This window comes from Xiphias gladius, chromosome 2 (assembly GCF_016859285.1).
Source record: "Xiphias gladius isolate SHS-SW01 ecotype Sanya breed wild chromosome 2, ASM1685928v1, whole genome shotgun sequence".
Classification (NCBI taxonomy): domain Eukaryota; kingdom Metazoa; phylum Chordata; class Actinopteri; order Istiophoriformes; family Xiphiidae; genus Xiphias; species Xiphias gladius.
Window position 1 is genome coordinate 9231535 of NC_053401.1, and position 25358 is coordinate 9256892.

Consider the following 25358-nt stretch of genomic DNA (forward strand, 5'->3'; position numbering starts at 1 on the left):
TGCTGCTATTTTTTTTAAATTTTATTTTATTTTTTTGTTCCTCTGGCTTTTTGGTCCTCCTTCCCCACGCAGGAGACGAGTTACGGTGCTATGACCGACATTCCTGTAATATTGCCAGGCGTTCAGTTGTATTTCATTTTGACCTTTTTATAGAAAGTCTCCGCCGTGCTTCTGTCCTGTTCTTAAACACCCGATATCACGAGCACGAATACCTCCCGAGGCAGCAGATGATAACGTAGCACTTACCTGTCCCGGCCTCTCTGCGCTGTTTGTATGATATGAGTATCTTTTATTACAGTTTTTTTTTTTTTTTTTTACAGCTGTCCGTGTAAAGCGTCTTGTTAAAACCTCCAAAAATGATGTGATTTTTGTGGCCATTAAATGCTCGCAGAGCCCGACGGAGCCAGTGGTGCACTTTGCTTTGGTTTTTTTTTTTTTTTTTGCATTCTTCTCAGTGCCGGTGGCTCCAGAGACTCCGTGGCCTGTAGGTGGGGCTATGATGCAGTGTTTCAAAGCCGAAGGGGGAAGTGGAGACCGGAGAGCGCGGGGGAGAGAGAGAGAGACACGGAGGGAAAGAGGGACTAAGGGACCAAGGGATTGAGAGGATGCTGCAGCAGGTACGGATGCGCCCCCCCCCCCCCCCGTTCTACCTCCGAGATCCAGGGATGCAGAATAAGTGGTCAGGACGCGCATGCTCCCACTCTATTCTCACAGTTCATTTGAATAATTTTTTTTCACAAAGTTGTTTTTTTTTCCCCCTTTCATTTAGTTGTTTATATTCAGCTCATTGCCAGGTCGTAAAACTCTACATCCTGTCACTGACTATTTGGAAAAACTAATATTACAGACCAACTGGGTTCATCTTTGGAAATTCTCATGAGATGGAATTAAAAGAACCCTCGACATGACTCGGTATTGCGCGCAATGCTGTGCTGATGTTTATGTATTTGTTTTGAGTTGTCTTAATATGGAGATAAGGAGTAGGCTTAATAGCCTATTTTATGTAAAAAGGCATTATTGCCCCACCCCCACACTGCTTATTTCGTTAAAGACATGATTACATAATTAGGCTTTTAGAATATTAATTGCTTAAAAGTATGGGGGGAGGATACAGTCCTGAAGCATGTTAAAAGATCATCAAAGAACAAAAATGCAGATTCTAATCCCCTAAAACTATGCAAGTGTCGCAATTATGTTGCTGTGTTGCTTAATCTCTATCTATAAATGATCCTGCGATTAGATATTCAAATCCGATGATCTGATCAGTTCACCCCGGTATTGTAGCGCATTTGTGTAAATTCCCCTTTGGCATTGCCAAATCCCATTCTCAGCTGGATGAATGCATTACATAAACCTTCGTCTGGCTGCGGGACCCGTACCTCACTGCATAAACCTATAGTTTTAACAAGGCATCAAATCTGTTTAATCTCATATCCCCTGTTTTATCCCTGCTTTCTTTGGTGAAAAATACCCGTCAAAGGTTGGAACTGTTAGACTTGAACAATCAACTTTGCGGTCTGTGAAGTTGTTTAAAGATGCTGTCCAAAAAAAAATAAAATCAACGTGAACCTGCACACACACACACACACACACACACACACACACACACACACACACACACACACCAGCAGAATAATCTCACTTCAACTGGCGCCTTGTCTTTAAATGAAATTCGATCATAATCGTGATTATGGTAATAAATGGCTTGTGAGCTGGACATTGTTCTGTAGCCTATAGTGCTCATTAATGCGCACTAAGCCTCTTTTAGGACAGTTGCCAGGGACTTAAAAATGTAACCAAAGCGTGGCCCCCTCCAGATCCGAGATGTTACCGCTGGTGAGTCAGGATCCTTGGTGAAAACAGTCGACTTTTGCGACGGGCGAAGCGCCATTGACTCAGTCCCTCCCGAGCCTCAAGATCAGCTGCGAAGCTGCAAACTCCGAGGCAGCCCGTCGTTCTCCCTCTCTCCCTCTCTCCCTCCCTCTCTCTCTCTCTCTCTCTGTGTCCCTCCCGCGCTCCCCCTCTCTCTTTCGCACTCCGTCGCAGCACCCTCAGCACCTCAGTTGAGCAGGAGCGCCGCACTGAGTCACATCTATACACTCACGCTCTCTCTCTCTCTCTACACACAAACACACACACACACGCACACACGCACACAAGCACAGCCTCCTGCGGTATCCCATACGGCGCAGCGGCTTTTCCAACGGCATACCAAGTGCGTCCTCGCCGGGCGATGGAAGGTGCAGCTCACGGGTCTCAGTGCGCACAGAGCGGCGTAGTAGAGTCCTGCTGATCGGGGATGCTGCTGGAAGTCTGCTGCTATTTCTTTTTCCCGAGCGGGAATCGACTTCCAACTACATACAGATTGGGGATTTAAAGTGGACAAGTCGTTTGATCAGGATATAACGTTATTCTAAGCATTTCTCATTTTTGGGGGGAGTAAAAGGAGTTGGAGATTGCTCTGGACGTGCCTCTTATCCGCAGTGTTGATGCGGCTGCGGCTTTGAGGTGATATCTGCATAGATTACAGGTAAGGAAAGAGGGTTGTCACGGCGTTAGTCGCTACAGTCAGGACCGATTTGAGTGTGGCCCGGTGCCATTATAGCCAGGTTTTGGGTAAGAGGTTGCCACTGCACCAGCCAGGTGATTCCAGGCGTGCTGCACCTGTTCTAGCTGCGCCATGCCAGCTCTGCGCACTCCGGCAGTTGGGGCGGGTTTCATTCCGAACCTGTCCATCTGGACCGTATAACTAGCCCCGTGGAGAATCGAGAACATTTTAATGACCTGCTATTTCTCTCAACTTGGGACCCTATATTGACTGGATTCCCTCCGTTTGGCGCTTCATACCATTCATACCCTCCATCCACGGCGAGCCGGAGAAAGCTGCATGCCCACATTGTCCTTATTCCTCTCGCAGTGTTTAACTCTGAAGGTTAAAAACAGAAAGATTTTGTCGGGGATTCCGTCTCGGATTTATGCAGCGTCTTCGGTGATAAACCCGGTGCCTAGGGACTAGCATTCAGTGGCGCGTAGCTCCCGTGGACTGCAGGTGGGATTTCAGTCGTATCTCGGCTCTAAAACATGGAAATGGACAAAACTATTTTATTACACCACACATGGTTTTGTCAGGATGCTTAGCAACTGCAATTCCCGCGACATGTCAAATGACGAGGTTGATGGGAAAGCATTGTGAACCACACCGACGAACACATGCCGTTTTAGAGCATACCCTGCATCTGCAGGGATCGACTTTGGCATGATTTGATGTAGCCTAAAACTATTCAGGCGCGGTACTACGGAGGACCTTTCCAAACGTTTCACGGATGCACAGTCACCACGAATTATTTTCTCGTATTTCTGCCTTTTGAACCTCACCTTGTAGCCAAAGTGTGACAATATTTTTAGAAACGCTCAGTGCAGCTGCACGGTTACTGTTTAAGAGTAGGTATGTCTCCCGTCTCATAATTTGTGGAAAAACGCCGGTTGCCTAATGCAGACTTGTCCAACTGTCACATTTCTCCCCACCTGGCTCCCAGCAGCGCTGGGATATGATCGTCCCTTCTCAGAGCTTTTGAACTTGACCGATGTGGTTCAGGCGTAGCGGCTCAAGAGGGGCTTTACTTTGGGTGATACTCCATGTTAACTGAAAACATATCTCTACGGGGACTTAGTGGGCTCCTGAGTTTAATGTGAGCCATGGAATTAAGCCATGGGATTTTTTGTTACCTATAGTATTACTATAAAATTCCTCACAGGGTCACATGATGGGTGCAAATTAAAGGTTAAACTAGTTCATTTTACAGATTATTGAAAAAGATTATGCGAAGGATTTTTGCCTTGATATTGAAGTAAAGAGGCAACTGCACGCACACAACTAGTTTATGTCATTCAAGTCTTTCTGTATTGAGTATATTATACACCCAACTTGACTTACTGAAAGCAAACTTAAACAGTTCACTCACTAAATTGCCGTCTGACAAACTAGGTGATATTCATTTGCTGAGAGGTGTTTGGACAGTCGACACTCATATAGATCACCTTCCTCTCGATTGCGCCGCACTTTTCCTGTGGAGTCATGCCACAGAGACTAAGCCGAGAGAAATGGTGATGAGCGATGATGAGCAATTTTTCCTCCGTACTTAAAGTTTAATGTGGTAAACACTGTCTTAAAATGATGCATTTGGTTCTGTAAACAATATCTTACTTTATCAACACATTGGTTTTTTTTGCCTACATTCTAGTTGTACACTTGGGTAATCATTAACTATGGCTCAGCGTAGCTGTGGGTCATTTCCCGGCATCAGTGTCATCTATATTCGAATGGGAAGGTTTGTTGGAGGTTGAACTGATTTCTATACATTTAAATAGCATAACAGTACAGGCTATTTTTAATAAACTGTAGCTCTGCTTCAGCCATGTACTGTGATGTAGGTCTTTAACTCCAAATGTGGTTCATACACTTTTTCTCACTTGTTTCTCTCCTGCTCCATCGCTCCCTCCTCCTTCACTTCCCCTGCTCCCACCCTCTCTTGCACTTCATACACAGAAAGTAGCTGCTCCAGTCTATGCAAAATGCAGATCCCTAGTACAGCAGTCACACTGAGGATTCTGAGCCCCTCTGCCGGTTTCTCCCTCTATCCACCTGCACTCCAGAGTCAATGTATCAATTCAGTGTAGCCCCTCCAATCCTTATTTTCTGTTATCCTATACTTAATATACAGCATTGTGTTATTGTTGTTATGCAAATATCTCATAAGCACAGCAATTATACATTCTTATTTGTGTTTTTGATGATCTCACCAAAAGGCTTACATACTTATTTAACGCGCACTCAACAGAGCGCAGCTGAGGGTACAAGGCTATATGCTGGAAAATCCATGAGGGGCAGTGTGGCTTCACAGGCTGGTGCAGTGGATAGACTGATCCCATAGGCTTTTCATTGAAAACAATTTTGATTTTGTTTCAACGACACAATTATATTATGTGTATGTGTTTTTTTGGCTAATTAAACAGACATGTTTCCTAGCACATAATTCAAATTTTACTTTTGGAATTAAAAAAATCATCATCCCATAGATGATGCTTCAAAACAATTACATGTGTTTAGATGTGCTGTGGAGTGGTTGCGAAAAAACATTTATTAGATTATTGGATTTTATGGTTTTTATGTTGAGAGAATCTGTGTTGGCACGAAAGCCTTGTGATTTTTTAAAGGGCAGCTGAAAACAACCTTAACAAAAAATCATTAGAAGCTGCTGGTTGATGTGTGGTGCATTAGTTGTTGTTTTAACTGCCTGTGACAATGAGGCAAAGGAAAATAGCTTGCGTACAGGGCAAAGTGTAAGTGGCTGAAGTTCATCTGCTTCTCTGTGTCAGTGTGACCTGGGCTGCCAAGCAAGCCTGTGTGTCTTTGCCTGTTTTTCAGTGTTAATGTGTGTGTCAGCTCATTCCTGATGTTTCAAATTTGTGTGCTTGTCCTTTTTTATAGTGTGTTTATGTGTATGTTTTGTACTGCTTTCAAGGTCTCAAGGGAAAAATATTTAGTCCTCGAGCAGTTTGATAATCCTATCTCATCTGTGTTTTGCCTCCTTGTCATTTCACCAAATTCCAGCTCAGTCCTTAACTCCTAAATGCTTTAAGAGCACTTGGCACTACTCATTCTCCCTCCCTCCCCTTCCTCCCTCTCTCCCTGTGTGCTGTCCATCAAAGCCTGCCTATAGGATTGGAACAGCAGCCTTTATCGGCCTGTATGCACCTCACATTGATATACTACCCCGTCTGTTGGCCAATGTTACGGCTACAAGGCTGGAGTTTGGACCCGGAGAGCGCGGCCTTGTCAATATTATGGCTTGCTAATGGATAAACTCTCGCTCCAACCTTGGCTGTAAAGGCATTCATTACATTTTGGGGGCAGTGCACTTAAAAGAGTAAGCTCATAGAAAGCCTCTGCAATGTGTTCATGTCAAGGGAAAAACTGTGAATGAATATGAATGGGGAATCTTAGAAAGATTCTCTGTGGTGATATAAATGCCTGGTAGCAGTGTAGGCAGGACTCAGGCGGAAGTGTGTTTGTGTGTCTGTGTGTGGGTGTGAATGATGCATCTGTGACTTGCCTGGCGAGGCCTATATGAATACTCTGGTCACAGAGACGTATCGTCATGTCAAACTGAATGATGTGTCTGTGGGTTGGACCTGAATGGAGCTCTCTGTTTGTTCTCATTCTCTTTCTGTTGCTCTCTTTCCCACTTGATGTCTCCCTCTTTTTCCTCTCTCGCTCACACACATACTCACGCCCCTCTGGGCTGTGACAGGACTACCAGCCACAGGCTAGTGTCCAATTAGAAGGTCTCAGGTCTCATGCCACCAAACAGCATAGAGAAGATTGCAAATTGTATTTCCACGTCGCCAACTGTTGTTCCCACTATAATCTGTCTCCCATATTTTAAAACAGTCAGACAGATGATTCTTAACTATGGCTACAGGGATATTATATAATTGAATGTATAATTTTTTGGGTTGCTACTCCTTTTTTCTTTTTAGCTGCCACAATGTATAGTGTGTTGGCTTGGTTGGAAAGTGATTTAAAGGTTTTTTGTTTTAGGATGAGCATTTTAATAATGTATAATTAATTTTTGAATTACACTCATTCAGTTAAACTTTTCTTAGACCTGGCAACATAAAACATCTGTCTTTGTCATCTTGTCTATGTGTACTTGACTCCAATTAGGCTTCAAACTTGGTGTGCTATGTAAGATTCAAAGTCTATTATGTTTTAGTTGACACTTAGAAAGACATTAGACATTAGAAAGATGATATCACTGACTGAGGGCTTGATGGTTTCATCTAAATTCCAATTAGGAGGGAAGGATTCTCTGCTACATTAAGAGAATAATTGCTTAGAAGTATGAAATTAACCCTTTGGTAATGCACCATAGAGCTACATATTGATGTTTGCCACAACAATGACAGCAGAGATCTGAAGGGAGGATCTCCAAACAATAGGCGTTGTAAATTCTGTTGGGAGGAATCAATACACGTCACAGCATCCAGTTTAATGAGAGCCTTTGTTCTCTTCTGAATAGTTTACTCAGCATATGTGTGACGCCGACAGAGAAGATACATAGAATTGTGTTTGTGTGTGTGCACACACATCCTGCTTTTCAGAACTTCTTTTTAAACGTTGGCAGCCAGAGTCCTATTAAGCTGTCACGTGCTTTTACAATGGGGCCCAGTACATGTACATGCTACTATATCACAGATGCACCACTTTCATTTTCTCCCTAAAGCCATCTCTCATGCTTTCTTTCATCTTTTTTCTCAATCCTTCTCTCTCTCTGAATGTTTCTGCCTTCAGCTCTCTCCTCCCATATCTTTCTCCCAAGCACATAGCTTTATCTGTGTGTATGTTTGTGTGTGGTGTTGGGCAAAAAAATCCCGACTGTTGTGACATTGGAATGACCTATTAGGGAGGATATAAAGTGAGAGGAAGACATGGGATTTTGCCGTTTCAGATAAGAACCAGGGAGATGTGGAAAGTCACCTATGTTTCAGTGGGTTTGCCAGACTTTTTCTTTTGATAAGGCCATGTCAAGTGTTTCTCTCAGGTCTCTATGATTCATATGTAGCTGTTAGTCTGATATATAAACAGCTCTCTTTGATGCAGCGGCAGATGACACGCTGTGGCATATTGGCTCTTATGTTTGTGTGTGCCAAGCTGAGCATGACAAGCAGTAAATTAGTTTTGTTTCAGATGCATGCAATGATGAGAAAATTGCAGACAGTCTCGGGGCATTTTTTCCCCCCTCTCACTCGCTCTCATTTGCTCCCGCGCCAACGCCTTAAGTCCACGCAAGGATTAATTCTGTTTTCATCCTGCCTGTCGCAAAGAAGTAAGGGCACGCATGCTGAAGTATGCATGCATGCAGACACATTTTATTAATCCACATCAGTCAACACCTCAAGGCTCTCAATATTTATCATGTAACCTACAAGCAACAAATGACCTGTTTTTTTTTTTTTTTTGTTTGTTTTTTGTATCTCTCTTCAGTGTTTCTTTAAGCGAGACTGCAGGAACAGACCGTGCTTTTTTACTATGTTGCCTAAGCATGCAGTTCTTCTGTGTTGTACTTCAGTAGCAGCATTAGGGTTTGCAGTGCTCTTGACACTCCACCCTGGTCCCAGCCCTGCTTTAACCTTATTTGTTGTAGGAGCGCTGGAGACACATTAATGATAATGTGTTTCAGAAAAGTTTAACTTGTTTCAACTTGAAAAGAGGATCGGTGCTTATGGCGCTAGGTGCTAAAAGAGGTCAGGGATTTATTTAGGGTTGTAAGAATTCATCAGGACCACCTCTCCTCAGAAATAATAAAGTCACACTAGTGTCACTTTAAAAGGTTTTGGTACATGCATGCACAAAGCTTTCATTAAGCTGTCTACAAGCTGTGAAAAAAAGACTGTGACCAATACTAACAATTGCCATGCAAAATGACCGTAGTATTACTGTTGAAATACTTGGTTAAATAGTTACTATGCTCAAGTGTAGTGCTACTATGATTGACAAGTGTTTTCACACTAAGGCAGGAATGGCTTCATTGAGCAACATTGACAGTAAACAACACTGAGAATGTAATTACTATGTTTGATTTACTATATTTTTACAGTACAATGTTTCTTAGCAGGAGGGGTCCTCTCTTCGGATGACCGGAGGATTTAAAGTGAATGATACATACACTCTGTACCACTCTTTCTTGTCTCGTCTCTCTCATTTCCTGTCTGCTCCAAGTGACACTGGTGTCAGGGGGCATCAATATGCAGTTTTACTACAGTAATTGTGAAACAGTGGGCTCAGGGAGGACACCTGCTGCGCTATTGCCAGAAGGTGGTGTGGTGGGGGTGGGGGGTGGGGGTGTGCTTAGCTTACATACCCTCCCTACATCATCCCACCTTCTCCTGCCCCCCCCGACTCCCCCCCTAAGGATATATCATAGTCTAGCAGCATAATGTTGGGGATATTACAGAGAGATTTAACAAGACTTGCGCAGTGTTTTTGTGTTCTTCTTCTTTCTGCGTGCTACTGCCTTTTGAGTTTGGGATTTTGTCTTCCTTGAGTATTTTTTTTTTTCTTCTGTTGATGGGATTTGGGATGGCTTGTGTCTGTGAATTCAGTGACTGACTCTTAGCCAGGGCCCCACTCTTGCCAAGTGCTTGGGAGAAGTTTGTCGCTCCCCTGGATTAAGACATGTTGCATTTGTTATTCTTGTTCAGTCTCTGACTTTCATCACTGATACACTGACTTTTGATTGCTGTGATTAAACCTTCCAGGAAAGGGGTGACTGCACCGGAACGTGAAAGTTTTGCCACGTACCCCAGCAGACCTCTCTTTTTCTCCCCAAACTGGAGAATCATAGACCTGGCTAATCTGCAGTGTGTATTCACTCACACATGGTACCATTCCTTAAGTCTGACACACATGTTTGATTTGTGTCATTCTTTTCCACTCCCTCAGCTGTTTTGACAATTGTTAGGATTGAGAATCATCTAAACTCTACACTCAAAGCTTACTGCATCCCCGTTCGGTTCAGCATAGGGAGGACCTATAAAATCTTTCCACTGTAGTGACCCGCACTACTCTTACCTGCCACCAACTAATTGTGTTTCTATGGCAACATGATTTGTCAACTGAAAATCCCCTCCAAAGAAATTGTCCTCACTGCTGCGCTTCCCTTGAAAAAAATAGCAGGAGGCAGTAAAGAGATGTGATTGGTTGACACTGTGATGGACGTTTGACCTTTCATACGACAATAACTGGGCCCTTCTACTTCTATCAGTAGTCACATCATCAATAAACACCAGTGACCGAGTTCCATTGTTAGCCATACATGTCCATGCAATAACACTGCTTCCACCATGTTTGACAGATGATGTTATTGCTTTAGATGATAAGCCTATCCTTCTCCATACTCTTCTCTTCCCATCATTCTGGTACAAGTTAATCATGTCCAAAGAATCTTGTTCCAGAACTGGACAGTCTTCTTTTTTTTCTTCTTTTTTTTTTTTTAGTCGTTTTCTGGCAAAATCGAATCTGGCCTTTTCTGTTCTTGAGTGTTACCAGTGGTTTGCACCTTGTGTCTTGCCCCCCTTGAGAGAGACAATTTAAGCTAATTATTAGTTCTTAATTGATTAATTTATTAATTTTATGTTAATCAACTATTTAATTTATCAACAAATAATTTCACCTGGGGAAATGGGAAAACATAGAGAGTGGAGCATTTAAACGATTTTCAAATTAATAACTTTGCAATTAGATGCCGAGTAGTATCTGTATGGACAAACTTTGGCTGTTACAACCAAGCCATTCAGTACTGAGAACACATCTTCTCCTTCTGCCACCTCCCACACAGAGGACTGGGAGTTGCTGGAGACATCAGCACAGCTCCAATTCTCAGATGACAGACTAGAAGAGGAAAGGTGAGACACTTTTTTTTTTTTTTGTTGTATTGCATCAAGCATCCTCCCTCTGACGTTTTTTCTTCTGTTGGCTCACAAAAATGCCATCCTCTCTCTCTCTGAGTCTACAAATGTAACTGTGGAGAAAGCACAAGTTCTGAGAGAGGTTTTCATTCCTTCCCTCACTCCCCTTTCTTTGTGTCCATCCGTTCTGCATTGTCACGGCAGTCCTTCCAGCTGAGCATTGATTGGGTTGTTCTGGGCCCATCGGCAAATCTGGCAACCAGATATTTATGTGCTGGGTGTGTGTGTGTGTGTGTGTGTGTGTGTGTGTGTGTCTATGTGTAAGTCAGTGTGTAAGAGGTTTTTCTCCATGTCTCTGGGAAAGCAATGCGATGAGGTAAAGCTTGCAGAAAATCAAAGTATGAAAACGGCCATGACCAACTATCAAGAGACGAAAGCATGGGAGGAGGAGAGGAGGGAAGAGGGGTAAAATGCTGGATAACAATTTGCATCCTCTCACTTACCAATGTGAATGACGGCTGGCTAGAAAGCTTGTCTGATGTGTTTATGCCATAGGCTTTGAGGGATGGAGTTAAAAGGATAGGGGAAGTTTGAGGGGAGGGAGGGGCTGTCGAAAGGCATGTAATGGAGTGTAAACCTGCATGAACTCAGTTTACCCAACTCTGTTTGCGAAATGGCTCACAGACAGATTTTGGGCTGATATTCGCCAATGTTGTCGGAATATACTACTTGATGTCAAACTGTCAGCTGTGTGATTCCTTTTAAGCAAATTAAATTTTCATGTATACTCTTGAAATTGTACTGATAGGTTTCAATAATTAGCCTCTATAAAGTCATCAATGTTACACTGGAATAATCTCAGACACACCAAGTATATGTATGTACCCTAATTAAGCACCTGCCATGTCTTTGCAGCAGTATTTCTGTATATGACTGAGGGGACTTTGCTATTGTTACAGCAGCCATGCATCCTGAGTGCTGGCGATGTTTATAATCTAATGATCAACCAAGGGGAACTCTAGAACAAGTGGCCACATGTGGACATAATTTATACTGGCTGCTGAATTGGTAAAAAGGCCATCTCCATAGACAAACTCAGCCTTGACCCTAAAGACCTATGCTCAACCTGTCATCTCCTTTGACAACCAGTTTCCTGGCAAATGAGTTTTTCTGCTCTGTAAAAAAAAAAAACTAGCCCAGTCTATGATTGAGTGATTTTTTTTTTTTTAGTGAAAAGGGTTGCAAACAAAATACAAGCCCAAAACTTGCTTAAGTGGAAGAATCGACAACCCTAGTGCTCTGTAGCGATACTCTTGATGTGGACACAACATTTTAAAACCAGTGACAGCTGTGTTTTGTTTTGCTATGTAGTGGCACTCTCTTAAACCTGGGTTAGGCCACGCACATTACCCAACAGCCAGTGGCAGCAACTCAGAAACAAACCTGTTGCGCAACACTTTTTTGTAATTTTGAAGTTTGTACATTTACACATCTCACAGGAAATGTATTGAAAAGAAGTTATGCCATGTCTCTGTAGTGGGCAGTGTGATAATAGTGTACAAAGCCAAAGGGATCCTGTAGCAGTGGGGATTTTGTGTCTGAGATGTTTTACATGGCCTGTGGTTTGTAATCTATGTGTGCATGTATGTAAGTAATGTAAAATGTGAATGAGTCTGTAGCTTCTTCCAGAATGATGACAGAGTAGATTTATGAGTCTGTGAATCATTTAATCATGGCCCTCGTCCCAGTAGACCTCTCTTCCTTCCCTCTCTCAAATGCCTTTTTGTGCGCCAGGACATCATAGACCAAGTGTGATGCTGACATTAGGCTTTTGGTGCAGATTAATGGTTGAATAGACTTTCTCTCTTTCTCTCTCTCTTTCCCTCCCTCTCTCTCTCTCTCTCTCTCTCTCTCTCGTAACTATCCACATATTAAATAGTTATTTGAATATAATTAGTTTCCAAAGGAAAACACGAAATCAACTCTAACAGCATATATTGTTTAAATGTTTGCTGCTATAAGGGTGCACATGCAACACAAATGCCTTTTTAATTTTATAAAGTATGGCATAGACCAAATGTACAATAATGGGGGATACTTAAAGACCTTATCTTTAACTCACTTATGGATTCTAAATAATCCATTTCTTTGTATATTTGTTTTTCAACAGATGGTTTGAGAAACATGCAATAATTTTTGAGTATTAAATCATGTTTTCTGATAGTGCTTCTGTATTTATGTACTGCTTAAATGCTTTCATCAATTCAAGGGCATCACCTCCATTGGCCTGCCAGTTTACACTATTTGATTTAGCAGCATTTGACCTCTGACCTTTCCCTTTGCAGTCAAAAACAGCAAAGGGTGCAGGAGAAATATATAGGTTAACATATAGGCTCTGTGTTGGTGTGTGCATTACCCTTTTCAGCACCCCCTTCATTTTCATTGTGTTTGGCGCGGAATGTCTATGAATGTTTTGTGTCTTTAGTTTGAGAGTTCCCATGAACAGCTACCAAACTATGAACTATGTCAAATCATTGACTCTTGACTTTCTCTTTTTTTACTTTGACCTTTTAGGGAAATGACACATGCACTTATCCACCTCTGCTTATTTAACATTCCAGCAGTTTCTTCTTCTCTCTCTGTCTCTGCTCTTTCACAGGCAGTAGTTATAATACCGCACCATTCGTGTTTAAAAATGGGATATCTCAGCTGCTGGAAGGGCACTTTTGACACATCCTGTCAAACTGCTCATTTTTCAGCTCTCTTAGACCATTACTGAAGGGCTGCAAGTCTCTGCAGGTGTAGACATTCTGTCTTCGCTAATATGTCCCACGTTCTCCATCTATCTCACATGGCCTATACTTACGTAATTTACACTGGATGGGCATATGAACAGGATGACAAAGTATGACAAACATATATATATATTTTTTTTTGAAGAAGAAGAAGAAGAGTTGGGATTCACATTTTTCTTTCTAATTGAGGCAGCTGCAAACTTAAGAGCAAGGCAGAGTTGGCTTTTCATGCCTTGATGAAGAATAAAAGTTTCTCCCAGAATATAATATACTTTAGTAATTTGGCAGTTAAATGTGAAAAAACAAAGGAAATAGCAATTTAAAAGGACACTACAGGTCAGTTGAGTGACCTCATTACAGCTGTGCGTAGTAAACCAGGAGCTGAGATCTTTAAGACTCTTCTTCATCACCACTATGGATTATAAGGGAAAGCTGTAATCCATGCGCTTTGAGCAAACCAAATCGACCACTGTACTGATGAGACTCACAGATGTGCATGGTACTCTGTGTGTGTGTGTGTGTGTGTGTGTGTGTGTGTGTGTGTGTGTGTGTGTGTGTGTGTGTGTGTGTGTGTGTGTGTGTGTGTGTGTGTGTGTGTGTGATGGAATGGGATAAAATAGGATGGATTAACATGTCTGTTTTTGTCCAATAGTTTATTCCTTGTCCTTTGTACTGAGCTCAACGAAGCACACATGCACACACATTACCACACACATTTGGTCACACACACAAACAAACACCTCACATACTGAGCACATCTGCACACCTTGATGCGTACTACCGACACGTTTAAAAAAAGAAAAAAAAAATGTAGAAACAGAGTGAGGGATCAGAGAAAAAGCAGCAGTTTAATGTTTTATTATAATCACCACAAAGCCTTCTAAATTATCGAGCTTTCATGTCTAAGAAGTTAATCTCAGAGGTCAAGTCTGCTTTAGCTCTGTTCAGCAACAGCAGGGGTGGAACAAAAGGAAAGCAGCGGATGCGAGAGGTCACTGGAAAAAGGATTTAGAGGGAGAGAAAGACATAGATATTAAGAATGAATAAAAAGGAACTGTGAAACTGCAGGTGTGGTCAGTGGTCGGTGATCACCAGCTTGATTTGTCAAGATGAAACATCTGAACTGGGGTAGGTCTGATCCTGTTTACAGCGACTCAGCCAGAAAACCTGATTTAGCCGAGGGCGAGTTCAGAAGCAGTTATTTTGGCATGTAGTAATGTTATTTTTTTCCCCCCTGGCACCACACAAGCTGTAACCAGTTGGAAATAAACACCCTTCTGACAGTATAAGCAGTGTCTTTATGTCTATGAGTAGAGTGAATGATCAAGTTTTACTGGATGTTACTGACTAGTGCGGGTAATTTTGTAAAAAGCGAATGTGACTCATACAAGATAATACAAGGCTCAGTTCACATATAGCAAATTGAAACGGTGGAAACAGTTATATCAACTATTTCAAAAGGTATTATTTTGAGGAGATGTCAAGTCAATGGCATTGTGATTTCAGCTCCCCTGAAATATTGTGGCAGTAAGTTTTCAGTGGTTGGTTAAACAGATAGTTCTGATTTTGTGGGCCTTTGACAGATCTGCGGGCTCCTTTGTTCTGTCTGTATGGCCGAATTTAAATACGATCCATAAACATTTGTTTTTCGTATTTCTATTTCCAAGATGCCAGTGGTTTAGATCAGAGGGTATTCAATATGGGTACAATTTACATTTGCTTTCCCCGAAGGCACCAGTAGTCTCTGGGCTTGTCTCAACCTGGGGCACAGCTCTCCAACTCTTGTAGACCCTTCCCATAGGGTGTACAAGAAGGGGGGGGTTGTTGGTTTGTCTACATGTCTTGCTATATCTGTTTTACAACAGATTTTTTTCAGTAGTCATAGCAGGTAAAAGAACATGTGTAATTAAAACCATTAATAATAGCTTAGTTGCATTCAGGTGTTCCAGTTCCAGAGCTCTGGTACTGTTTAGACTGGCTCACTGGCATAGCTTAATGTTGTAGTTGTCAATCTGCATTTGTGGTTCCCGTTCTGTTGGAGGCCATAGTGAAGTTATTTACCATTACCTCTTATTGCTCTGTGCACAGAGGGCCACCTTAAATAACGGAGACTCCAAAATGAGGGAAAGCTCCAAGGGAGGACTTATGACAGCTTAATTCCTACACTGATCATACAACCTCCTTTTTCCACCCAATCTCCCCATCTACGGTCAATGTTTTCAATGGGCATCACCTTTTCACTCCCCCCAGTCACATTACCTCCACTGTATAGTCTTACATAAGCTCATTATTATGATTGGAGGCCTAAAGTGTACTGTGTGCAAAATAAAGTGTTATAATTCCTGATTTATTACCTGATTCAGTGGCACTGACATCCTTGGATATTGCTGAGCAGGAGAAGAAGGGAAAAGGGCAGAGCGAGGAAGAGCCAAAAGCTAATGTGAAAGAAGAGCTTTAAGGATGTCAACTTTGCTGGAAATCAAGTCTTACCACAATTCAGCGGGCCTGCCTACCTGATGATTACAACCTCATACCATGCAGGTGTCTGTATGTGGATGCTTGCTTAGAGGGGTTTTTTGTTTTACATTGATGTGCTTGTGTGTTTGTGTACTTGTACTTCTGTCTTTGTGAGGACCAGTTTGAGTTATATACCTCACAAAGTGAGGACATTTTGGCCGGTCCTCACTTTCTGACACACTTTCTAAGGGCTGTTTGAGGGTTCAGACTTGGTTTTAGGGTTCAGGTTAGAATACGTTTAGGTTAGGGTAAGGGTTGTGGTTAGGCATGTAGTTGTGATGGTTAAGGTTAGGTTAAGGAGCTAGGGAATGCATTATGTCAGTGCCTGTTAGGACAAGGGGTTTTGGGAAGGCATTATGTCAATGAGTGTCCTTGTACTTCAAGTTTATCTGTGACCCTGTTTACACCTGGCATTAATATGCGTCTTGGGTGATCCGGACACAAGTGAACAGCTGAGACACGTCATCGTTTACGCCTGTGTCTCCAAAGTGTCCAGCTAAACTGTTATGTTCAGATTTTGTTACTGCCTACTGTCTAACCATCAGGATGCATTAGCGTTTACACCACAAAAGATATTTGGTCACATGCATCCCAGACCACTTTGGGAAGTGGTTTGAGTTATCTTTCTGGTCTTTTACACTTCTATTTAGTGCTGTCCACTTGTGATCCGATCATCTAAGACACATGATAATGCCAGATGTACACAGGGTCTCTAAGTGTGTGTACGTGGTTTTTTATTTATCTATTTATTTTTTACCTCTTTTGGACCTTTTCCGGTAGAAACACTGACCTTATTGGAAAGTAGTAATCCTCATGGGGACCAAAGTGCAGTCCTAATCGAGCAAAACATCATTTCTGATATCCTGGTTAAGGTTAGGGGTAAGGTGTGAATTGAGGTTACATTAAGGTTAGGGTTAGGATGCCCATAATGAACGGAGGTCAGTGCAATGTCCTAACAAGGATAGCCACGCAAACTGTGTGTGTGTGTGTGTGTGTGTGTGTGTGTGTGTGTGTGTGTGTGTGTGTGTGTGGATAGTTGTCAGTGTTGAGCAAAATCTGAAAACAAAAATAAACTGGCTGATTTTACTACATAACATACTTGATAGGGATCCCTTAAATTTGATTAAGAATTGTGACTAAGATGTGTTCTGAACAGGACATTTTAGAGTTAAAAAAATAACTTCTAATGTCTGTATTCTCTGATGGACAGACTATGTAATGACAACGCTATTTCTTAATAACTTCAAAGATATCTTTGGCATTTCTGTATTGCAAATCTCTGGTCGTTATCAGCCAACATACAAAATATGCTGATATAGATGTATCTCTGATAAACTACAATTGGCCGCTAATATTGGCCATGCTGATGTCAGAGTTGGGCTCTTATTCAGATAGACACAAGCACTTCAGTTATGACTCTTTTGCAGCACCACAGCAAAATCCTGCCTTGAAGCTGACAGACAGGAAAGACATTTCTGTCTATAACCAAAACACACATGCGTACACACAAAATCACACTACACTGACATGTCTTGTTTCAATGTTTCTCATACTGCAGCAAAACATCCAAAGTCATTCCAGCTTCAAGCAAACTATAACTCATAACTAATTACTGTGTCAAGAGGAAAAAGGGATATTGGAAACCAGATATGAAACAGAAAGACAGGGTGAAGGAGGCAAAAGAAAGATACAGGCATGGGTGCTAAGGGAGAGCTTGAAGGAGAAGTACAGGGAAGGAAGAATGGATGGATGGAGAAAGAGAGGGAGGACGTGTGGTGACTTAAAATGGTGCCAGTCGGTAGCTGATGGAAGCGAGAGCTGATTTGTCTACATGGCCCTGCATTCCTGTCTGCCTGTTAGCGCGGGGAATAAGGGAATTGGGAGAAAGAGAGAAATGGAAAAGAAGAGGGAGCTAGAGGCTTTGAATTTGTTCTGTGAAAGCAGCTGTCAGACAGTGCCTAGCAACACCATTTAAGAAGGATTCTTGGCTGCATTTATAGTAATTACAGCAAAATATCTGTCTTTTGATTCCAAATGAGCTCATATGGCACTGCATAGCTATAACTAGGGGGCAGTTTGAAGAAGGATTGAGAAGATATCATCTTTGTTAACACAAAATATGTCACGTGCGCTTCTTTTTAAATATATATATATTAAAGCTCTGCTCCACTCTTCATCAACACATTCGAATTTTAAAACTTTTTGAAAACACTCCTTAACAAAGTGATTGTTTATAGTATTACTTGTCAGAAGGTTTCAAAATTTGGCTCAGATGTGCAGCATTGGTCATAAACTTAACCTGTATTAATATTTGCTTTTGTTTTAAACTATGTATTAACATCTTACACCGTTATTTAATACATGCGGATGAAGCTATTTAATCATAATAATTTTTGTAACATAATTTGTCTTATTACAGTCCCTAATGCTCACTGATTAGTTTCTTGTGTGTCTTTGTTGGGACTCAGCAATCATAATTGAATCCAGAGCTTCATTAAGTTCACCCTGTAAATGGCCCTCTTCAGTCACTGCTATGTGGTCTGTGTCAAACTCAGAGACCCCTCCCATTCAGGAAGTTAGAGACTCTAACCCAATCAGAAAGAAGTGCTGACGGCAGGCCAGTGGGTTCTTCAACAGTCCTCCTAATGACATTACAGCCCCTTGATCTGCACTGATGATAACTCACTCCACTTTTCTCAGCCTGCATCAGCAGCCACTGCACAAAGCCCCAGCCCAAGCCAACAATCTCTGTTTTGTGTGCGTGTGTGTGTGTGTGTGTGTGTGTGTGTGTGTGTGTGTGTGTGTGTGTGTGTGTGTGTGTGTGTGTGTGTGAGAGAGAGAGCGAGAGATTTGTTAGTGTGTGTGATTTGAGTGACCTTACTTCGGAACCAAGGAGTGCTTGAGTTCCGTACTCCCTCAAGGACTGTCATTCCCCACTCTCGTTGCAGTGTAGTAACACCACTTGTGATGTTGTGACCAAAGACCTAATGCAGATATTATTTCTGCACAGAAAACATTCTGGAGGGGCCTGACTCTGAGTGAGTGTTTAGAAAAATGAGTATGTTTGAACTCTATTCAACTAAGGAGGATTAATATGTCTCAGATGGGAAAGAGGAAAAGAGGGGGAGTGGCAAAAAATGAAAGAGATTGCGTGAGGAGAGAGGATGGGCAGATGTCAGCTATTTCTCTAAAATCTAGAGGGGTTGTCTATTTGGATCATTGCCTAGACCCCTTCTTTGAAATGCTCTGACTCACTCAGGAGAGTGAAAAGGAGAGACAGACAGATAGACAGCAATCTAGCAAGAAAGTGAGAAAATACTGTATGTGACACAGAAATTGGGTTTATGCTTGACACACTTACTGTATACTGGATCAGTGATTCACTATGCTTGGCGATGCTTCTTTCATACGGTTTCTTTTCAGGACACACTTTTTCTGCATTTTGCCCCTTTTTTACTGCTAACTCCCACTGCTGTTGTGGGAATGTGTGGACAAGCATGTTAGTTCTGATACATACAGTCACTAGCCACTTCTTTATATCCAGTGGTAAGGGGGTGTAACACAGGCAAACATCCATGCCATCCCACCCACCATCACACCTTGTTCTGGTCAGAAATCCTGACCAACCAGTAGGGGTCTCCACTAGTGGAGCAACAAAGACATGATCCCTCACAGGCTTCCCACCAGCAAACCATGGCAGTTGTATTTGGCAGGGCACCTGGCCAAGCCAGAAGCACTTTGACCTTGATCTTTCTCTCACTGTATTAAAAAAAACAAAAAAAACAAAACAAAAAACATTCAACCATGCCTTAACCATACTGCTATTGCCTTGCCAGGCTTTTGTAGGAAGAATTTAAAATGTTGGCAAGGAATCATCATAAACATTCCAATTTAAAGTAAACTTGGGCTTTTCAAAATCATTTCATATCATTATGTTTTGTGAATACATTGCTTTCATTTGAACTAAACACTGTTTGCATGTAATTTAGTAGTGTACCATGAACCGAACTCTGATCAGACCAAAGAAGACACTTAAAGATATGCAGTCCAGTCATAGTTAGCACATATGGCATTGTTCCTCCTCAGAATAGTCAGTTCATGGTAAGTGCTTTTCAGCTGCCATACACTACAAAATCTGTCTGGTATAAACTAATATCCCTTAAATTCTAGGTGAAGATTTTAAAACTCAATAATAGCTTTTATAATCAAAAACATATTGATGCTTGTAAACACTGGGTTGATTGCTACATGTGTAGAACATAATGTCTGGGTCTGTTTTCTGTCATTCATATAACATGTACCCAGTTGACTGTGCAATCCATAGGCTTTCTTTGTAATATCAACAGCTCTGTGGTGGATTATACCTCTTAACCCCGATCTAGACAGGGTATCTGGTGACAGTAATCCAGGCTGCTAATCCACGACTTCATGTAAACACCAAGGACACCCCGCCTTCTTTCTCTATCCTCTCTGTCCTTCTTTTTTCTTTTCTGCTACTGCCTTCCTGAGAGAGATGAGTGTGCCATCTGTTTTGTGTACCAACAAAGCTTAGCTTAGCCTGATAGGTATGTTAGAACTGATCGCTCCATCGTTATTTAAGTTTTTCTTTGTTTGTTCACAGGTCTCTGTGTGTTTGTGTGTGTGTGTGTGTAAATGAAAGGTCTGCCCTGTTATTTATTGTACATCTTAATTTTCTCTTGCTTTGCTGAGGCTAAATTCTAATAATAGAATTCAGCCTCAGTGATGTTTCTCAGTGTTTCAGTGTTTGTTTTCATTTCCCAGGGTTGTAGCTTCCCCCAAAAGTAATAGTTTTAATTATTGTATAAGTATTAAAACAACTGTTAGTAGCTTCTACTTTTACAAATACCCACCAAAAAGTGAAAATATACACTCACTGAGCATTTTATTAGGAACATCATACTAATACTGTGCAGGGCATTCCTTTGCTCTCAAGACTGACTTAGTTCTTTGTGGCATGGATTCCACAAGATGTTGGAAACATTCCTTTGAGATTCTGGTCAATGTTGACATGAATGCATCACATATTTTCTGCAGATTTTGCCAGACGCAAATTCACGCTGCCAATGTCCTGTTCTACCACATCCTAAAGGTGGTCTATAGGATTCAGATCTGGTGACTGGGGAGGCCAATGAAGTACACTGAACGCACTGTCATGATCATGAAAACATTTTGAGATAACTTTGTGACAAGGATATTCGTGCTGGAAGTGGCTATTTAAAAGATGCAAAAATTCTGGTCATAAAGGGATGCACATGGTTAGTAGCAATACTCACACAGATTGTGACATTCAAACAATGATTGATTGATATTAATGGGGCCAAAGTGTGCTAAGAAAACATTCCCAACACCATTACATAACCACTCTCAGCTTTGGAAGGTTGACACAAGGCAGGTTGGGTCAATGGATTCATGATGTTGATGCTAAATTCTGACCCTAGCATCTGCAGGCCTCAGCAAAAATCCAGATTCATCAGACCAGGCTATGTTTTTCCAGGTTTCAACTGTCCAGTTTTGGTGCGCCTGTGCCCACTGCAGCCTCAGATTTCTGTTCTTGGCTGACAGGAGTGGAACCCAACGTGGTCTTCTACTGTTGTAGCCCATCCGCCTCAAGGTTGGATGTTACTCATTCTGAGTAAACTCTGGAGACTGTTGTGCATGAAAATTCCAGGAGATCAGTCATTTCAGATATATTCAAATCAGCCTGTCTGGCACCTACAGTCATGCCATGATCAGTCACTGAGATCATATTTTTGTCCCCATTCTGATGTTTGATGTGAACATTAACTGAATTGCACTACTGCCACTTTATTGACTGACTGGATAATTGCATGAAGAAGCAGGTGTACAAGTGGTCCCTATGAAGTGCTCTTTGAGTGTATGTTAAGGGAAAAGAAGTTCAATTGCATGATTTCAAGATATAACAAAAGTACAATTTTTGACATAAAGGAGCTTAATCCACTTAAGGATATGCATGGTTGCATGGTATACGCATGTTTGTCCATTTTATCTAAGGGAATGTGTATTTTTTTATGTTAGCATAGTCTTACTCCTGTGATAGCTCTGAATTAGTGCTTTTATGTGTCTGCATTCATATGGAGACTTATGCTCATTTGCACATACATTTTTGTCTATACTCTCAAGTAATATATAATTGGACTGTGTACGTTCAGGTTGTCAGACTGGTAATAGCGAGTCAGGAATCCTCCTGTGCTCTGTCCCTTGGCTAATTCTCTTATTCCTGCAGACAGGCAAGGTGTCCTGTATGTGTTGTTGTTTGGGTTCTCTCTGAGCTGCAGCTTCTCCTGAGTTGCATGCATGGATAGCAGAGGCCTGTGCTTTTTTACCCTCAGCCACTAGCAATCTGCAAAAGCCTCAGTTTACTTTGCTCTAGTTTAACTTGGTTTTTTCCAGTGTTGTAGTAGGGGGGCATAATGTACTGTTGTTTGTGCCAAGGTATAATGCCAGTTTCTGTGTGAGCTGGGGGGCATTCAGGCTTTGTATGCTTGTGGTGTTTGTGTGTCTTTTATGCAGGAGTGTCAAGTTGGAGTGTGTGTCTTGCTGTGTTTTGGTCTGGATTGTGTGTGTGTGTGTGTGTGTGTGTGTGTGTGTGTGTGTGTGTGTGTGTGTGTGTGTGTGTGTGTGTGTGTGTGTGTGTGTGTGTGTGTGTGTGTGTGTGTGTGTGTGTGTGTGTGTGTACGTACGTGCTTACATTTGTGATTGTGATTATGCTGGATGAGTGCAGGGACACCGTTTTCCTCCAGTCCCAGTGTGTGGCTGTGATGCAGTGTGAGGCTTATTCCTCTGATCAGTGCCAGAGCTCAGCAGGGGAGAGGGGTGAGTTTTTTGGGGGGGGGTTCAGCACTCCAGTCAGTACATCCACTGATCTGGGACACACATCTCTGTCTGTTTGTTTTCTCTTTCTTCATTTGCCTGTGTCTTTCTGTCTTTCTCTGGCTTTCTTGCTCTCTTGTTTTTGCTCTCTTTGGTGTAAATGTAATAGTCCCACTCTGAATCTCATAATTATACAAATACATATACTTTCTTTAATACTACTGCTACAACTACCACTACTGCTACTACTAGTAGTAGTACTTTAGGCACATAGCCTAAAGCAGTGCTCATACTGACCTCCTGTACTACGACAGCAAGCCACCATCTTGACCCTGCCAGCTGATATTCGATCAACCTGAAAGGTTCAAGCCCGTAATATACAGGATGAAGGAGCACAAACAGACAGAGTAGTGGCTGACAGCCCCATTCCCAATTGTAAAAACAAAGAAGTTATTAACCAAATAAAACCTGACAGTGAAAAGGAATCTTAAGGGTTTCAAATAATAGATAAAGTAATGTATTATTGATTTTCTCAACTAGGAGCTCCTAAAGCAAAAGCGTGCTCACCTTTGGTCATTGATTTATAGTTTGGAAATACAAGAAGCACTTGCTGAGCAACTCTAAGACTTCGATCAGATTAGTCGAGGGTTAAAAGGTCAAGCTACAATTTACCTTCTATTACCTACTCTACTGTAGCCTAGTCCATGGCGATTTTTGTTTTTGTTTTTAAACAATCAACAAAATGTTAAAATAAATTTGTAAATATAATTGGATGCAAATGTAGACTCTAGGACTGCAGAGATGTGAACTCTCCATTTGGTCTCAATGGAGATCCTGGTATCAACTGTCCCTACAAGCATGAGTGTTTCTCTTATCCTACATCGATCTGTCCATCCATCCATCATTTCCTCCATCTCCCCATTGTAAGCAAATGGACTCAGTACTGAGTGCACCTTCTTGTAGCTGGAGCAATACATGCTCTTAACATCTTTGTTACTTCTCTCAAACCTCACAGACCTTTCTCCCTTTTCACTTTGCATGGCTGGGTCCTATAAACTTTACTTTTCTCCACATTCTGTTTTGTCTCTTAAACCTTTATCACTGTTGTGCTTCTGTGCTGCGTTCAAGTCTACTTACTTGTTATGCAGTTGTTTTAATTTTTGTCTATGTATGTTCTAGCAACAGTCATTCTTTCACCTCCTTTCACCCCGTGACAGATTACCCTAGATAAGATAAAAAAAACTGTATTTTTTTCTTTATGAAAATAAAGGATTATGTGTAATTACTCTACTTCTTACTCACTCATAATCTCGTAATCCCATTTGATTTGTAGTGTGTTTTATGAATGTGATAGTTATTTTTGAACATCTTTTACACAGTGAGAACTTAAGCTGTTTACCAAAGACTTTGACAGGTTTCTTCATTTCCAAGTCATTTCTTAAAAGGATATGACCCCCCCACACACACACACACACACATACACACACACACACACACACACACACACACTATAAATAGCAGTAGATTATTTTGTTGAGGCGTGCTTTTTGTTGTTTTTTTTCCAATCATCAAGTCTGGCCATGGCTCTCCATTGCACAATCATTGCCAAAGCAAATTGGCTCCTGACATATCCATAATAGCTTTGCCTAATACTGTTGTCCTAATACTGTTGTCTTAATACTGTTGTTGTACTTTGCAGCATCAGAATAGTTTAGTTGAAGCAGAACACTTTTGATCAGTTGATCTATGAACTTAAGTGGTTGTGTGTTTCTTGGTTGAGGTTTTGAACAATATTTCTGACAGCCAAAATGTATGCGTGAGAGACAGAACAGAAAAACTGTCATCTGCTTTATGGTGGGATGACACTTTTTATCCATGTACCAGCACATTTCTGGTGTGTAGCCATGTCAGTTCAACTTCACCTGATGGCGCTCACACATCTAAGAAGTAATCAGTCCCCCCCTCCCCAATAATACCCTATTTTGGTGGAGCCACACATTTATAAATATAAATGAACTTTCACGGTACCAGCATCCTGGGTGGTTGCTGACAGCTTTTAAGGACAAAGAAAATGAAACAGTAAAACAGAAACATCCCAATTATTTTCTAAACACGGAGCTCATACTCAGTTTTGAATCTCACAGATGGAGATAATGCGCACATAGAGTGTTGTTTGTGCTCACAGTTTCAGCATTGCTGGAAGTTTGTGTCAGGGAAAGAGTGCAGTGCTAATCATGAATTCGTTAGCACTCTTTGATGTATATGGGGCTGCGAATGTGTGATTGTGTATGTTTGGTATTTAAGTATATCTGTCAGCTAGCCCAGAGCATTCAGCTACACACTCAGGCCACAGATCTTAAAGCCCCCTCTACCTTTTTCATCTCATCTGCTATATTTGCTAGCTAGTTTGTGGATGTTACACACTTTCAAAATTTTTTTACTAGTCTATTAACTTTTTATCTAAACTATCAGTCAAAGCAAGCATGAATAATTATTTATATAAGGTGGATAAACTCTTTTGTCAACATAATTAGAAGTTATTTAATTGTCATGCAGTAATTTGCACTTGTTCTCAAACATCATCACTTTTTACCAGCAGTATCACCTCATTTTAATATGCATATGAAAACGCAGCCGAAGGTAAAGGCATGTACTAATGGCAAACAACTGGATAAAGATAAACTACGTGTTAGAATAATCTGTCCCTGTGTGTGTGTGTGTGTG

The 25358-nt window shown here is 41.5% G+C and overlaps 1 protein-coding gene across 11 annotated transcripts in view; it reads left to right on the forward strand.

The window, feature by feature from the left end:
* The window catches only part of plxna4 (plexin A4), a 245678-nt gene that overhangs the window by 256 nt on the left and 220064 nt on the right, over positions 1-25358 (forward strand). Inside the window, exons 1-2 of one of the 11 annotated variants that reach the window (XM_040144335.1) lie at positions 2239-2530; positions 10401-10467. The exons of 6 other annotated variants lie outside the window; for them this stretch is intronic. The gene's annotated coding sequence lies outside the window, so the exon portion shown is untranslated. Of the gene's footprint in view, positions 1-596; positions 618-2238; positions 2531-3024; positions 3050-5270; positions 5341-10400; positions 10468-25358 lie in introns of those variants that run through there. 4 more of the 11 variants (XM_040144344.1, XM_040144326.1, XM_040144354.1 and 1 more) reach the window with 4 other exon arrangements.